Here is a 16,947-nt window from a genome sequence, read left to right on the forward strand (position 1 = left end):
TGTCCAATTGATAAAAAGTGCACACAAACATATGCATGTATATAACAGCAAAGTTAGAAACTTACTCTGAAACTACAGTGCGGCTTACATGGAGGTTACTGTACATACATTCAGCCTTTGGATGAAGTCGATGGTGCCAAATATTTAATATTGAAGAAATCGCTAAAACTTGTTTATAACAACAGAGACCAAAGCCTCAAATTTTTAAATTTAAATTTTTCAATCAATATGCACTTTTTATTTCTAAAATGTATTACTATTATTCCTATTGAACACTAAAATTCACATATATATATATAGCCTGCCAAGGGGCGACCGCTATTAGAAAAATGTTTTTCTTAATTCTAGTGTTTCACCGAGATTCGAACCTACGTTCTCTCTGTGAATTCCGAAAGGTAGTCACGCACCAACCCATTCGGCTACGGCGGCCGCTAAACTTCACATATCGAATAATAAAATAATGTACTACTTCTTGGTAAAGACCTAAAAAGTTCTTTAAGCAAATTGTAGAGCAATGTTGTTAACGCTTCATTATTCATAATTTTTGGCAGAATTCTGTGCCTATGAATGTGCGCTGAGTTCCTTAGGCAGCTTTTGTGAATTGTAATCAGGGCTATTATGGAATGCGTCATAAAAAACCTACGAATACGAATGTCTACTATGAAAACGAAAGGAAACGGAGGTCGCGCTCCCATAGGATCGGGCGACTAAGCTGGGCTCTAAGCTACCGTGGGGGTCGGCAGGTTGCGGATAGCCGGACGGCCTGTAGTAGCAGGTTAGTTGCGAATAAGTTCTAACAAATAAGCAGCCCCCGACAATGAGCGGCAGAAACGGAGGAAGCGGTCTAAAAGCTAGCAAATCCGAAGAGGTTCCTGTGACAAAGGCGAAACGACACCGCCTTTAATAAAATAAGTGTCCCCCTCATCATGCAAAGGCATGGTGAAAAATACAAAAATCCAGAAGCGACTGACTCATATTGGGCGGCTCCCTGGTCAGCGTCTGTCCTCCATGTTAGGGGCGGCTGTTAATTTAATACGATCTACATTAAGACCGACCCCAGTAAGGTCTTAATCATGGAATACTGGAATACGTTAGGACATACTGCCACGAGCTGACGACTGTATTATTCTGTTTCCCTAGTAAGCGGAGTGATATCTAGCTGAAACGGCATTCAGGCTAATAATCCAGTTGCCCCCGCCCCGTTAAAATGATGGCAAGTCTCTAAGAACGCTCCATGTCCTGTCGCCATTAAGTGTCGGCGTAGGTCTAGATGTAACATTCCTAGTTAACACTGATTCGGCTCTGAACTTAAGCTCTCATAAGGAGCTTTTGTCAACCCTCGCATGGCCTCCCTGCTCGCAAAGATAACCATGGAATCATTTACAAGTGACTACGCATCAGGATATGGATAACGACTTATGAGTTGGGGCCCAAAAAACTAGAAATGTCTTCAAACCAATCAAAAAAACAAACCACGGAAGGAAGTGAACAAACTTTGCATAGCCCATTCTATCTTGTTGGTCGTAATTACGTTCGTCGAGATGTCGTGCATAATATCTCTTGTAGGTTTGAGATCTATAGTGTCCGGACACCCAGGAAAATGTGTGCTGACTAGGTCTTCAAGAGAGTCCTCGCAGCTGTCAGCCCACTCCCCATTAATTTTTGGTATTGTTCTTGGAATAGACGGGTTCTTGGACAGTTTCCTAAGTGTAGCCACTTCATTAGTGTCTTCCATGCTGCTACAGAAGTACTTCCAAGATTCTCTCTTGGCTCTACGTATTTCATTCATGTATACTTTCGATAGATCCTTATACTCCTTCCAACAGAATTCATTGCCAGCAACTTTGGCTATATAATACAGAATTCATGGACTCTACGCCTTTGTGCTCCTAATTCCTTGTTCCACCAAGGAGGCTTCACCTTGCGTCTATTACGTGTTGGGGACCAGGATCTTTTGAAGGCTTTAACTCGAGCAGTTGCAAACAATTCAAGCCCTTTTTCAAGTCCGGGGTATCATTGGTGTTTTTGATAGTATATCCTTATACAAGTTCCAGTTCGTATTCTTACGATTTCTAGAGGATATAAGTTTATCTATATATATAAAAATGAAATGATGTTCGTTTGTACGCAATTTTTTGGGCCGAAACGAGGTCAATTTTATTCGTTCTTTTTTCATATTATAGGGATCCACTAGGGGAAGGTTTTTAGCAAAAAAAAAAATTTTTTTTAAATATTTTCTTCATATAAAAAAAGAAAAAATCAAAATATTTTACAAAATAAAACTTGCTCGATTCTTAGATTATAGTAAGTTTCGAATCGACATTCATTTTATGTGTATAACTTTTTTTGAATTTTTCGTTATTGTGAAACGATTTATGTCGTATTGTAATTAAAGAGTCGAATACAGAAATTTCAAATGATTCGAATGAAAATAATGCTTCAATTCAATTTAGCAATGCTTTCCTTGACCAATTCTATATGGAAATGAATGCGTTTGCAAACGATGTTTTCGGCTATGAACAAATGTTGGAATCGAATGAAAAAGGAAAGAAACGCGAAATGATAAAAAAAATTCTTGGAAAATTTAAAATGAATGGTGCTTCATTGGAAAAATTCAAAGGTAATAAGATTATACACAAGATAAAGTTAGAATTCGAATTTTTAGATTTATTTTGTTTATTTCTCATTTTTTTCAGAAGTATACCACACAACAACTCATTCCAACTCTGTTTTTGAAATCCTGTTGGAATTGGTGATCGATAATTGTGTCACTATAATGGTCAATGGAAATTTGCGTGTATCAGACCCTGCATATTATTTACCATATCAACTTTTTATGGAACATATGGACCAAATGAACACAAAAAAATAATTTAGTTTTGTTTTGATTTTTTGCAACATTTTGGTTTTCAGTTAATACAATAAAAACAATACTATTTTTTCGTGAACACAAGTGAACACAAAATTCTAAATTTATTACGTTGTTTGTTTAGTATTTTTTTAGAAAACAAGTAAATTTTTTGGTTTTGAGGAAATTTGTTTATTGTTGCTATTTGTGAAGGCGTAGATATTTGTAAGTATTTGACTATAATCCTAAAAGTTTTTTTCAAAGGGGGGTTTTTCAAAAATTATAAAAAAAATTGTTTTCAAAAATTTTGAAGAAATAAAGTAAAATAAAAAAATTTCGAAAGCATGAAATTTTTTCAAAACCAAATTTTCCTCAAAAAGATAAAAGAAATTTCTTCGAAGAGGTGTTTTTCTAAAATTACAAAAAAAAAAATTTCAAAAATTTTAAACAAATAAAATAAAATAAAACTTTTTCAAAGGTATGAAATTTTTTCAAAACAAAATTTTCTGAAAACCAAACAAAATTTAAAAAAAAAATGGTGTTTTCAAAGCATTTCATATTCCACTATTAATAGGGAATACATTTTTTCGAGGGGGTGTTTTTCAGAGCGGAAAGAAATCTTTTTTAACAAATCAATTTAAACTTTTACAAAAGTATGAAATTTTTTCAAGAACAAAATTTTCTCAAAAACGTTAAATTAAAAAAAAATAGTTTTTTCAAAATATTTAATTTTCAGCAATTAACTGAGAAGAAATTTGTTAGAGCGAAGTGTTTTTCAAAACTTAAAAAAAAACTTTTTAACCAAAAAAATAAACCTTTTTTTCAAAAACAACAGGAATGATAACATTGCCTAACAATTTCTGCACTTTTGCACAGTCTAAAGAGGCATTGACACAGAGTGTATTTCCAAACATAGTTCAACATTACAAAAACCATGATTGGCTCAGCGAAAGAGAAAGAAACTCACTCGATTTGCCAGGTCTACCACCTCATAATTTACGATTAAAAATTGGAGCACCGATTATTATGCTGCGCAACATTAATGTGCCACGACCTTGCAACGGTACCAGACTCGCTGTGAAGAAGCTAATGGGTAACATTATCGAATCAACAATTTTGAAAGGGAGGTACAAAGGAGAAGACTTTTGATACCCAGAATTCCACTGATTCAGACGGATTTACCATTCAATTTCAAACGTTTGCAGTTCCCTATTCGCCTTGCCTTCGCTATGACAATTAATAAGGCGCAAGGACAGTCTCTACAAATGTGCGGTATTAATTTAGAATACCCAATTTTTTCTCATGGACAATTGTATGTAGCTTGCTCACGAGTAAGCAAACCATCGTCATTATTCATTTACACGAAAGATGGAAAAACCAAAAACGTTATCTACCAAAAAGTGTTACAATAAAGTTCGAATGAAATTGTATCAAAGAATTTGCTTTGTTTCGTATTAATTTTATTCTCTTTCAGCAAATCATTGAATTTTTCGCCTAGCGAAGTGGGCGAGGGTACGCTAGTATATATATAAGCTAGCTAACGGTACTTTTATTTTGAGCGCAAATAATCGCGTGTTACGATATAATCGCACGTTTCTGCACACTCTGGTATTTTCTGCCATGTCAAGGTGTACTCCTTTGTCTTATATCAACAAAAATTCGCAGTTTTACTTCAAGTTGTGTTTGCATTTTGCAAAGAATTAATTGACAACGCAATGCATGTATGTATGTCGAATTGTAGTGTTGCTTGTTTATTTTACTGTTATATTTTGGTTTTTGTATAGGATGGGACATTTAAAATTTGCTTTTTGAATCGGCAATAAAAAACAAACGAATCAATATTATTTCAAAAATTTTTTTTTTCTATGGAAGATTGAACATTGTCATTTATGAATGAAAAATAATACCGTTCAAATGACTGCCACGACTGGCTTTACAGTAGGCCATTCGATCAACCCAATTTTTAAGCACATTTTCGATTGTTTGGGCTCCAATTTCATGAATGGCAACTTCGATTTCGTGTTTTAAAGCATCAATTGTAAGCGTCTACGCATGCTTCTCACTAACCTTTTAGTGTCATTTTCTGCGATTTTGCCCCACTCCTCTGATAACGCATTTTTAAGCGATCCCTTTGAGGTTATATTATGTTTCCGAATTCTTTTTTCTAACAAATCTCAGACATGTTCAATGGGATTTAGGTCCGGTGATTGTGGGGGAGTATGCAGTTGTTTGCAGTTGTAAAGGAGCCATTCCTTAACTAAATATGACGTGTGCTTGGGGTCGTTATCCTGCTGAAAAAGAAATGTATTTTCATCGAGCCCCAATTGCGTTGCACTTTGCTTAAGGTTGCTGCGTAAAATGCTTAGATATGAATGCGTATCCATAGTAGTTTCAATAAAGACCATTTTACCCACACCAGCTGCCCCCATACACCCCCAAATCATTATGTTACCGCCACCGTGTTTGACAGTCGGTATTAAATTTTTTATTTGCATCTCCTCATTAGCCTTTCTCCATATTTTTGTCGCTCCATCCGGTCCATAAATATTATATTTAGATTCATCGCTAAATAATACGTTATCCCAAAAGGAATCTGGCTTTTCTAAGTGCTCCTTTGCAAAATCCAAACGTTTTTTTATTAATAGGCGCTATTAGAGGTTTTCTACGTGGAACTCTTCCATTGTAACCAGCTTTATGAAGTACATTTCTAATGGTCTGAGGTTTGACGCTTGTTGCAGTTCCTTGTAGCAATTCATCACGTATTTTTGGAACAGATTTTTTGGGATCAGCTTTGATGGCATTCAAAATATATCTCTCTTCCCGTTCGGAAATTTTTTTTGGACGACCAGAACGTGGTTTCTTTTGCACATTTCCATTGCTGTTGTGAAAGTTAATAATATTTTGTACGCTAGAATGTGTTTTTCTAACAATTCTTCCAATTTCACGCAATAATTTTTTTTCCAAATACAATTTGATGATCAGTTTTCTTATTTCCATCGATATTTCTTTACCTTTTCCCATTTCGTCCACTTTGAACTAGCGCCTGTATACAAATGTACAAATTATCAATAATAAAATGCTTCAAACGCATTTCTACACTTGTTTGCTAAAACCCAAACAAATTTAAATACGTTATTTTTACAAAAACAACAACGCAACAATACATATTTGCGTGTTGTACTTAAACTTTTTTTGCGTAATTTTAGCGCTCATTGAGGCTTATTTTACGTATGCATCTAAAATGTATAACGGGAACAACAAAAAAACCGGTTTTCATGACAACAATGTACTCTTTTAATGATACAAAGATATTGCATGAAGTTTTCTTTAACATAACTATGATAATTCTTAGTGTTTGTAAGAAATAACAAGGTGTACTTAAACTTTATTGACTCACTGTATAAGCGCACACACCGGGCACTCACTTCATTCTTATAAATGCGTATGTCGTCCAAAGCTAAAATACTATACCTAGCGACCACAAGAACAAAATGCATTAATAGGCGCAGCCGTAGCGGCCATGATTCCAGTTGCCATGGGACTGAAGCAGCACTACATAAACAAATTGATTGATGAGTGGGAGCTTATATTTCTAAGAGCAAAATACTTTTATTCATAAAACGAGCAGCCCATATGCCAATTTTTCTCAACGATGACAAAACTTTACATCTAAGATTGAATGAATCAAATCAAAATAGTTAATACTGGAATATTTCCTACAGAAATCATGAATTTTTGTCGTGCCGAATGGTCGCGGCTCCGTATATAATATGTTTGCAGCCATATATGTATGTATGTATGTAATTATGTCTCCTAAATCCTCGACAGCCGCGGCTGCTGTTCGTCAAGTGAGCGCATGAGCATACAGTAATGTGCAGAAAACAGCAACAAGTAGCTCATAAAAAAGTTCTGCCCAGGACATTGACATCGAAACAATTATTTTTTGTTCTCTGATAGTAAATAGTTAATAATGAAATTAATATATTCAGTTACGTATGGGGGTGTCCAATTGATAAAAAGTGCACACAAACATATGCATGTATATAACAGCAAAGTTAGAAACTTACTCTGAAACTACAGTGCGGCTTACATGGAGGTTACTGTACATACATTCAGCCTTTGGATGAAGTCGATGGTGCCAAATATTTAATATTGAAGAAATCGCTAAAACTTGTTTATAACAACAGAGACCAAAGCCTCAAATTTTTAAATTTAAATTTTTCAATCAATATGCACTTTTTATTTCTAAAATGTATTACTATTATTCCTATTGAACACTAAAATTCACATATATATATATAGCCTGCCAAGGGGCGACCGCTATTAGAAAAATGTTTTTCTTAATTCTAGTGTTTCACCGAGATTCGAACCTACGTTCTCTCTGTGAATTCCGAAAGGTAGTCACGCACCAACCCATTCGGCTACGGCGGCCGCTAAACTTCACATATCGAATAATAAAATAATGTACTACTTCTTGGTAAAGACCTAAAAAGTTCTTTAAGCAAATTGTAGAGCAATGTTGTTAACGCTTCATTATTCATAATTTTTGGCAGAATTCTGTGCCTATGAATGTGCGCTGAGTTCCTTAGGCAGCTTTTGTGAATTGTAATCAGGGCTATTATGGAATGCGTCATAAAAAACCTACGAATACGAATGTCTACTATGAAAACGAAAGGAAACGGAGGTCGCGCTCCCATAGGATCGGGCGACTAAGCTGGGCTCTAAGCTACCGTGGGGGTCGGCAGGTTGCGGATAGCCGGACGGCCTGTAGTAGCAGGTTAGTTGCGAATAAGTTCTAACAAATAAGCAGCCCCCGACAATGAGCGGCAGAAACGGAGGAAGCGGTCTAAAAGCTAGCAAATCCGAAGAGGTTCCTGTGACAAAGGCGAAACGACACCGCCTTTAATAAAATAAGTGTCCCCCTCATCATGCAAAGGCATGGTGAAAAATACAAAAATCCAGAAGCGACTGACTCATATTGGGCGGCTCCCTGGTCAGCGTCTGTCCTCCATGTTAGGGGCGGCTGTTAATTTAATACGATCTACATTAAGACCGACCCCAGTAAGGTCTTAATCATGGAATACTGGAATACGTTAGGACATACTGCCACGAGCTGACGACTGTATTATTCTGTTTCCCTAGTAAGCGGAGTGATATCTAGCTGAAACGGCATTCAGGCTAATAATCCAGTTGCCCCCGCCCCGTTAAAATGATGGCAAGTCTCTAAGAACGCTCCATGTCCTGTCGCCATTAAGTGTCGGCGTAGGTCTAGATGTAACATTCCTAGTTAACACTGATTCGGCTCTGAACTTAAGCTCTCATAAGGAGCTTTTGTCAACCCTCGCATGGCCTCCCTGCTCGCAAAGATAACCATGGAATCATTTACAAGTGACTACGCATCAGGATATGGATAACGACTTATGAGTTGGGGCCCAAAAAACTAGAAATGTCTTCAAACCAATCAAAAAAACAAACCACGGAAGGAAGTGAACAAACTTTGCATAGCCCATTCTATCTTGTTGGTCGTAATTACGTTCGTCGAGATGTCGTGCATAATATCTCTTGTAGGTTTGAGATCTATAGTGTCCGGACACCCAGGAAAATGTGTGCTGACTAGGTCTTCAAGAGAGTCCTCGCAGCTGTCAGCCCACTCCCCATTAATTTTTGGTATTGTTCTTGGAATAGACGGGTTCTTGGACAGTTTCCTAAGTGTAGCCACTTCATTAGTGTCTTCCATGCTGCTACAGAAGTACTTCCAAGATTCTCTCTTGGCTCTACGTATTTCATTCATGTATACTTTCGATAGATCCTTATACTCCTTCCAACAGAATTCATTGCCAGCAACTTTGGCTATATAATACAGAATTCATGGACTCTACGCCTTTGTGCTCCTAATTCCTTGTTCCACCAAGGAGGCTTCACCTTGCGTCTATTACGTGTTGGGGACCAGGATCTTTTGAAGGCTTTAACTCGAGCAGTTGCAAACAATTCAAGCCCTTTTTCAAGTCCGGGGTATCATTGGTGTTTTTGATAGTATATCCTTATACAAGTTCCAGTTCGTATTCTTACGATTTCTAGAGGATATAAGTTTATCTATATATATAAAAATGAAATGATGTTCGTTTGTACGCAATTTTTTGGGCCGAAACGAGGTCAATTTTATTCGTTCTTTTTTTCATATTATAGGGATCCACTAGGGGAAGGTTTTTAGCAAAAAAAAAAATTTTTTTTAAATATTTTCTTCATATAAAAAAAGAAAAAATCAAAATATTGTACAAAATAAAACTTGCTCGATTCTTAGATTATAGTAAGTTTCGAATCGACATTCATTTTATGTGTACAACTTTTTTTGAATTTTTCGTTATTGTGAAACGATTTATGTCGTATTGTAATTAAAGAGTCGAATACAGAAATTTCAAATGATTCGAATGAAAATAATGCTTCAATTCAATTTAGCAATGCTTTCCTTGACCAATTCTATATGGAAATGAATGCGTTTGCAAACGATGTTTTCGGCTATGAACAAATGTTGGAATCGAATGAAAAAGGAAAGAAACGCGAAATGATAAAAAAAATTCTTGGAAAATTTAAAATGAATGGTGCTTCATTGGAAAAATTCAAAGGTAATAAGATTATACACAAGATAAAGTTAGAATTTGAATTTTTAGATTTATTTTGTTTATTTCTCATTTTTTCAGAAGTATACCACACAACAACTCATTCCAACTCTGATTTTGAAATCCTGTTGGAATTGGTGATCGATAATTGTGTCACTATAATGGTCAATGGAAATTTGCGTGTATCAGACCCTGCATATTATTTACCATATCAACTTTTTATGGAACATATGGACCAAATGAACACAAAAAAATAATTTAGTTTTGTTTTGATTTTTTGCAACATTTTGGTTTTCAGTTAATACAATAAAAACAATACTATTTTTTCGTGAACACAAGTGAACACAAAATTCTAAATTTATTACGTTGTTTGTTTAGTATTTTTTTAGAAAACAAGTAATTTTTTTGGTTTTGAGGAAATTTGTTTATTGTTGCTATTTGTGAAGGCGTAGATATTTGTAAGTATTTGACTATAATCCTAAAAGTTTTTTTCAAAGGGGGGTTTTTCAAAAATTATAAAAAAAATTGTTTTCAAAAATTTTGAAGAAATAAAGTAAAATAAAAAAATTTCGAAAGCATGAAATTTTTTCAAAACCAAATTTTCCTCAAAAAGATAAAAGAAATTTCTTCGAAGAGGTGTTTTTCTAAAATTACAAAAAAAAAAATTTCAAAAATTTTAAACAAATAAAATAAAATAAAACTTTTTCAAAGGTATGAAATTTTTTCAAAACAAAATTTTCTGAAAACCAAACAAAATTTAAAAAAAAAATGGTGTTTTCAAAGCATTTCATATTCCACTATTAATAGGGAATATATTTTTTCGAGGGGGTGTTTTTCAGAGCGGAAAGAAATCTTTTTTAACAAATCAATTTAAACTTTTACAAAAGTATGAAATTTTTTCAAGAACAAAATTTTCTCAAAAACGTTAAATTAAAAAAAATAGCTTTTTCAAAATATTTAATTTTCAGCAATTAACTGAGAAGAAATTTGTTAGAGCGAAGTGTTTTTCAAAACTTAAAAAAAAACTTTTTAACCAAAAAAATAAACCTTTTTTTCAAAAACAACAGGAATGATAACATTGCCTAACAATTTCTGCACTTTTGCACAGTCTAAAGAGGCATTGACACAGAGTGTATTTCCAAACATAGTTCAACATTACAAAAACCATGATTGGCTCAGTGAAAGAGAAAGAAACTCACTCGATTTGCCAGGTCTACCACCTCATAATTTACGATTAAAAATTGGAGCACCGATTATTATGCTGCGCAACATTAATGTGCCACGACCTTGCAACGGTACCAGACTCGCTGTGAAGAAGCTAATGGGTAACATTATCGAATCAACAATTTTGAAAGGGAGGTACAAAGGAGAAGACTTTTGATACCCAGAATTCCACTGATTCAGACGGATTTACCATTCAATTTCAAACGTTTGCAGTTCCCTATTCGCCTTGCCTTCGCTATGACAATTAATAAGGCGCAAGGACAGTCTCTACAAATGTGCGGTATTAATTTAGAATACCCAATTTTTTCTCATGGACAATTGTATGTAGCTTGCTCACGAGTAAGCAAACCATCGTCATTATTCATTTACACGAAAGATGGAAAAACCAAAAACGTTATCTACCAAAAAGTGTTACAATAAAGTTCGAATGAAATTGTATCAAAGAATTTGCTTTGTTTCGTATTAATTTTATTCTCTTTCAGCAAATCATTGAATTTTTCGCCTAGCGAAGTGGGCCAGGGTACGCTAGTATATATATAAGCTAGCTAACGGTACTTTTATTTTGAGGGCAAATAATCGCGTGTTACGATATAATCGCACGTTTCTGCACACTCTGGTATTTTCGGCCATGTCAAGGTGTACTCCTTTGTCTTATATCAACAAAAATTCGCAGTTTTACTTCAAGTTGTGTTTGCATTTTGCAAAGAATTAATTGACAACGCAATGCATGTATGTATGTCGAATTGTAGTGTTGCTTGTTTATTTTACTGTTATATTTTGGTTTTTGTATAGGATGGGACATTTAAAATTTGCTTTTTGAATCGGCAATAAAAAACAAACGAATCAATATTATTTAAAAATTTTTTTTTTTCTATGGAAGATTGAACATTGTCATTTATGAATGAAAAATAATACCGTTCAAATGACTGCCACGACTGGCTTTACAGTAGGCCATTCGATCAACCCAATTTTTAAGCACATTTTCGATTGTTTGGGCTCCAATTTCATGAATGGCAACTTCGATTTCGTGTTTTAAAGCATCAATTGTAAGCGTCTACGCATGCTTCTCACTAACCTTTTAGTGTCATTTTCTGCGATTTTGCCCCACTCCTCTGATAACGCATTTTTAAGCGATCCCTTTGAGGTTATATTATGTTTCCGAATTCTTTTTTCTAACAAATCTCAGACATGTTCAATGGGATTTAGGTCCGGTGATTGTGGGGGAGTATGCAGTTGTTTGCAGTTGTAAAGGAGCCATTCCTTAACTAAATATGACGTGTGCTTGGGGTCGTTATCCTGCTGAAAAAGAAATGTATTTTCATCGAGCCCCAATTGCGTTGCACTTTGCTTAAGGTTGCTGCGTAAAATGCTTAGATATGAATGCGTATCCATAGTAGTTTCAATAAAGACCATTTTACCCACACCAGCTGCCCCCATACACCCCCAAATCATTATGTTACCGCCACCGTGTTTGACAGTCGGTATTAAATTTTTTATTTGCATCTCCTCATTAGCCTTTCTCCATATTTTTGTCGCTCCATCCGGTCCATAAATATTATATTTAGATTCATCGCTAAATAATACGTTATCCCAAAAGGAATCTGGCTTTTCTAAGTGCTCCTTTGCAAAATCCAAACGTTTTTTTTATTAATAGGCGCTATTAGAGGTTTTCTACGTGGAACTCTTCCATTGTAACCAGCTTTATAAAGTACATTTCTAATGGTCTGAGGTTTGACGCTTGTTGCAGTTCCTTGTAGCAATTCATCACGTATTTTTGGAACAGATTTTTTGGGATCAGCTTTGATGGCATTCAAAATATATCTCTCTTCCCGTTCGGAAATTTTTTTTGGACGACCAGAACGTGGTTTCTTTTGCACATTTCCATTGCTGTTGTGAAAGTTAATAATATTTTGTACGCTAGAATGTGTTTTTCTAACAATTCTTCCAATTTCACGCAATAATTTTTTTTCCAAATACAATTTGATGATCAGTTTTCTTATTTCCATCGATATTTCTTTACCTTTTCCCATTTCGTCCACTTTGAACTAGCGCCTGTATACAAATGTACAAATTATCAATAATAAAATGCTTCAAACGCATTTCTACACTTGTTTGCTAAAACCCAAACAAATTTAAATACGTTATTTTTACAAAAACAACAACGCAACAATACATATTTGCGTGTTGTACTTAAACTTTTTTTGCGTAATTTTAGCGCTCATTGAGGGTTATTTTACGTATGCATCTAAAATGTATAACGGGAACAACAAAAAAACCGGTTTTCATGACAACAATGTACTCTTTTAATGATACAAAGATATTGCATGAAGTTTTCTTTAACATAACTATGATAATTCTTAGTGTTTGTAAGAAATAACAAGGTGTACTTAAACTTTATTGACTCACTGTATAAGCGCACACACCGGGCACTCACTTCATTCTTATAAATGCGTATGTCGTCCAAAGCTAAAATACTATACCTAGCGACCACAAGAACAAAATGCATTAATAGGCGCAGCCGTAGCGGCCATGATTCCAGTTGCCATGGGACTGAACAGTCGAAAATAGTCACGGCGGCGCTGAACAGTTTCAAATATTGTACAGCACTACATAAACAAATTGATTGATGAGTGGGAGCTTATATTTCTAAGAGCAAAATACTTTTATTCATAAAACGAGCAGCCCATATGCCAATTTTTCTCAACGATGACAAAACTTTACATCTAAGATTGAATGAATCAAATCAAAATAGTTAATACTGGAATATTTCCTACAGAAATCATGAATTTTTGTCGTGCCGAATGGTCGCGGCTCCGTATATAATATGTTTGCAGCCATATATGTATGTATGTATGTAATTATGTCTCCTAAATCCTCGACAGCCGCGGCTGCTGTTCGTCAAGTGAGCGCATGAGCATACAGTAATGTGCAGAAAACAGCAACAAGTAGCTCATAAAAAAGTTCTGCCCAGGACATTGACATCGAAACAATTATTTTTTGTTCTCTGATAGTAAATAGTTAATAATGAAATTAATATATTCAGTTACGTATGGGGGTGTCCAATTGATAAAAAGTGCACACAAACATATGCATGTATATAACAGCAAAGTTAGAAACTTACTCTGAAACTACAGTGCGGCTTACATGGAGGTTACTGTACATACATTCAGCCTTTGGATGAAGTCGATGGTGCCAAATATTTAATATTGAAGAAATCGCTAAAACTTGTTTATAACAACAGAGACCAAAGCCTCAAATTTTTAAATTTAAATTTTTCAATCAATATGCACTTTTTATTTCTAAAATGTATTACTATTATTCCTATTGAACACTAAAATTCACATATATATATATAGCCTGCCAAGGGGCGACCGCTATTAGAAAAATGTTTTTCTTAATTCTGGTGTTTCACCGAGATTCGAACCTACGTTCTCTCTGTGAATTCCGAAAGGTAGTCACGCACCAACCCATTCGGCTACGGCGGCCGCTAAACTTCACATATCGAATAATAAAATAATGTACTACTTCTTGGTAAAGACCTAAAAAGTTCTTTAAGCAAATTGTAGAGCAATGTTGTTAACGCTTCATTATTCATAATTTTTGGCAGAATTCTGTGCCTATGAATGTGCGCTGAGTTCCTTAGGCAGCTTTTGTGAATTGTAATCAGGGCTATTATGGAATGCGTCATAAAAAACCTACGAATACGAATGTCTACTATGAAAACGAAAGGAAACGGAGGTCGCGCTCCCATAGGATCGGGCGACTAAGCTGGGCTCTAAGCTACCGTGGGGGTCGGCAGGTTGCGGATAGCCGGACGGCCTGTAGTAGCAGGTTAGTTGCGAATAAGTTCTAACAAATAAGCAGCCCCCGACAATGAGCGGCAGAAACGGAGGAAGCGGTCTAAAAGCTAGCAAATCCGAAGAGGTTCCTGTGACAAAGGCGAAACGACACCGCCTTTAATAAAATAAGTGTCCCCCTCATCATGCAAAGGCATGGTGAAAAATACAAAAATCCAGAAGCGACTGACTCATATTGGGCGGCTCCCTGGTCAGCGTCTGTCGTCCTTGTTAGGGGCGGCTGTTAATTTAATACGATCTACATTAAGACCGACCCCAGTAAGGTCTTAATCATGGAATACTGGAATACGTTAGGACATACTGCCACGAGCTGACGACTGTATTATTCTGTTTCCCTAGTAAGCGGAGTGATATCTAGCTGAAACGGCATTCAGGCTAATAATCCAGTTGCCCCCGCCCCGTTAAAATGATGGCAAGTCTCTAAGAACGCTCCATATCCTGTCGCCATTAAGTGTCGGCGTAGGTCTAGATGTAACATTCCTAGTTAACACTGATTCGGCTCTGAACTTAAGCTCTCATAAGGAGCTTTTGTCAACCCTCGCATGGCCTCCCTGCTCGCAAAGATAACCATGGAATCATTTACAAGTGACTACGCATCAGGATATGGATAACGACTTATGAGTTGGGGCCCAAAAAACTAGAAATGTCTTCAAACCAATCAAAAAAACGTTCGTCGAGATGTCGTGCATAATATCTCTTGTAGGTTTGAGATCTATAGTGTCCGGACACCCAGGAAAATGTGTGCTGACTAGGTCTTCAAGAGAGTCCTCGCAGCTGTCAGCCCACTCCCCATTAATTTTTCGTATTGTTCTTGGAATAGACGGGTTCTTGGACAGTTTCCTAAGTGTAGCCACTTCATTAGCGTCTTCCATGCTGCTACAGAAGTACTTCCAAGATTCTCTCTTGGCTCTACGTATTTCATTCATGTATACTTTCGATAGATCCTTATACTCCTTCCAACAGAATTCATTGCCAGCAACTTTGGCTATATAATACAGAATTCATGGACTCTACGCCTTTGTGCTCCTAATTCCTTGTTCCACCAAGGAGGCTTCACCTTGCGTCTATTACGTGTTGGGGACCAGGATCTTTTGAAGGCTTTAACTCGAGCAGTTGCAAACAATTCAAGCCCTTTTTCAAGTCCGGGGTATCATTGGTGTTTTTGATAGTATATCCTTATACAAGTTCCAGTTCGTATTCTTACGATTTCTAGAGGATATAAGTTTATCTATATATATAAAAATGAAATGATGTTCGTTTGTACGCAATTTTTTGGGCCGAAACGAGGTCAATTTTATTCGTTCTTTTTTTCATATTATAGGGATCCACTAGGGGAAGGTTTTTAGCAAAAAAAAAAAATTTTTTTAAATATTTTCTTCATATAAAAAAAGAAAAAATCAAAATATTGTACAAAATAAAACTTGCTCGATTCTTAGATTATAGTAAGTTTCGAATCGACATTCATTTTATGTGTACAACGTTTTTTGAATTTTTCGTTATTGTGAAACGATTTATGTCGTATTGTAATTAAAGAGTCGAATACAGAAATTTCAAATGATTCGAATGAAAATAATGCTTCAATTCAATTTAGCAATGCTTTCCTTGACCAATTCTATATGGAAATGAATGCGTTTGCAAACGATGTTTTCGGCTATGAACAAATGTTGGAATCGAATGAAAAAGGAAAGAAACGCGAAATGATAAAAAAAATTCTTGGAAAATTTAAAATGAATGGTGCTTCATTGGAAAAATTCAAAGGTAATAAGATTATACACAAGATAAAGTTAGAATTTGAATTTTTAGATTTATTTTGTTTATTTCTCATTTTTTCAGAAGTATACCACACAACAACTCATTCCAACTCTGATTTTGAAATCCTGTTGGAATTGGTGATCGATAATTGTGTCACTATAATGGTCAATGGAAATTTGCGTGTATCAGACCCTGCATATTATTTACCATATCAACTTTTTATGGAACATATGGACCAAATGAACACAAAAAAATAATTTAGTTTTGTTTTGATTTTTTGCAACATTTTGGTTTTCAGTTAATACAATAAAAACAATACTATTTTTTCGTGAACACAAGTGAACACAAAATTCTAAATTTATTACGTTGTTTGTTTAGTATTTTTTTAGAAAACAAGTAATTTTTTTGGTTTTGAGGAAATTTGTTTATTGTTGCTATTTGTGAAGGCGTAGATATTTGTAAGTATTTGACTATAATCCTAAAAGTTTTTTTCAAAGGGGGGTTTTTCAAAAATTATAAAAAAAATTGTTTTCAAAAATTTTGAAGAAATAAAGTAAAATAAAAAAATTTCGAAAGCATGAAATTTTTTCAAAACCAAATTTTCCTCAAAAAGATAAAAGAAATTTCTTCGAAGAGGTGTTTTTCTAAA

Source organism: Anastrepha ludens, chromosome X, assembly GCF_028408465.1.
Source record: "Anastrepha ludens isolate Willacy chromosome X, idAnaLude1.1, whole genome shotgun sequence".
NCBI lineage: Eukaryota > Metazoa > Arthropoda > Insecta > Diptera > Tephritidae > Anastrepha > Anastrepha ludens.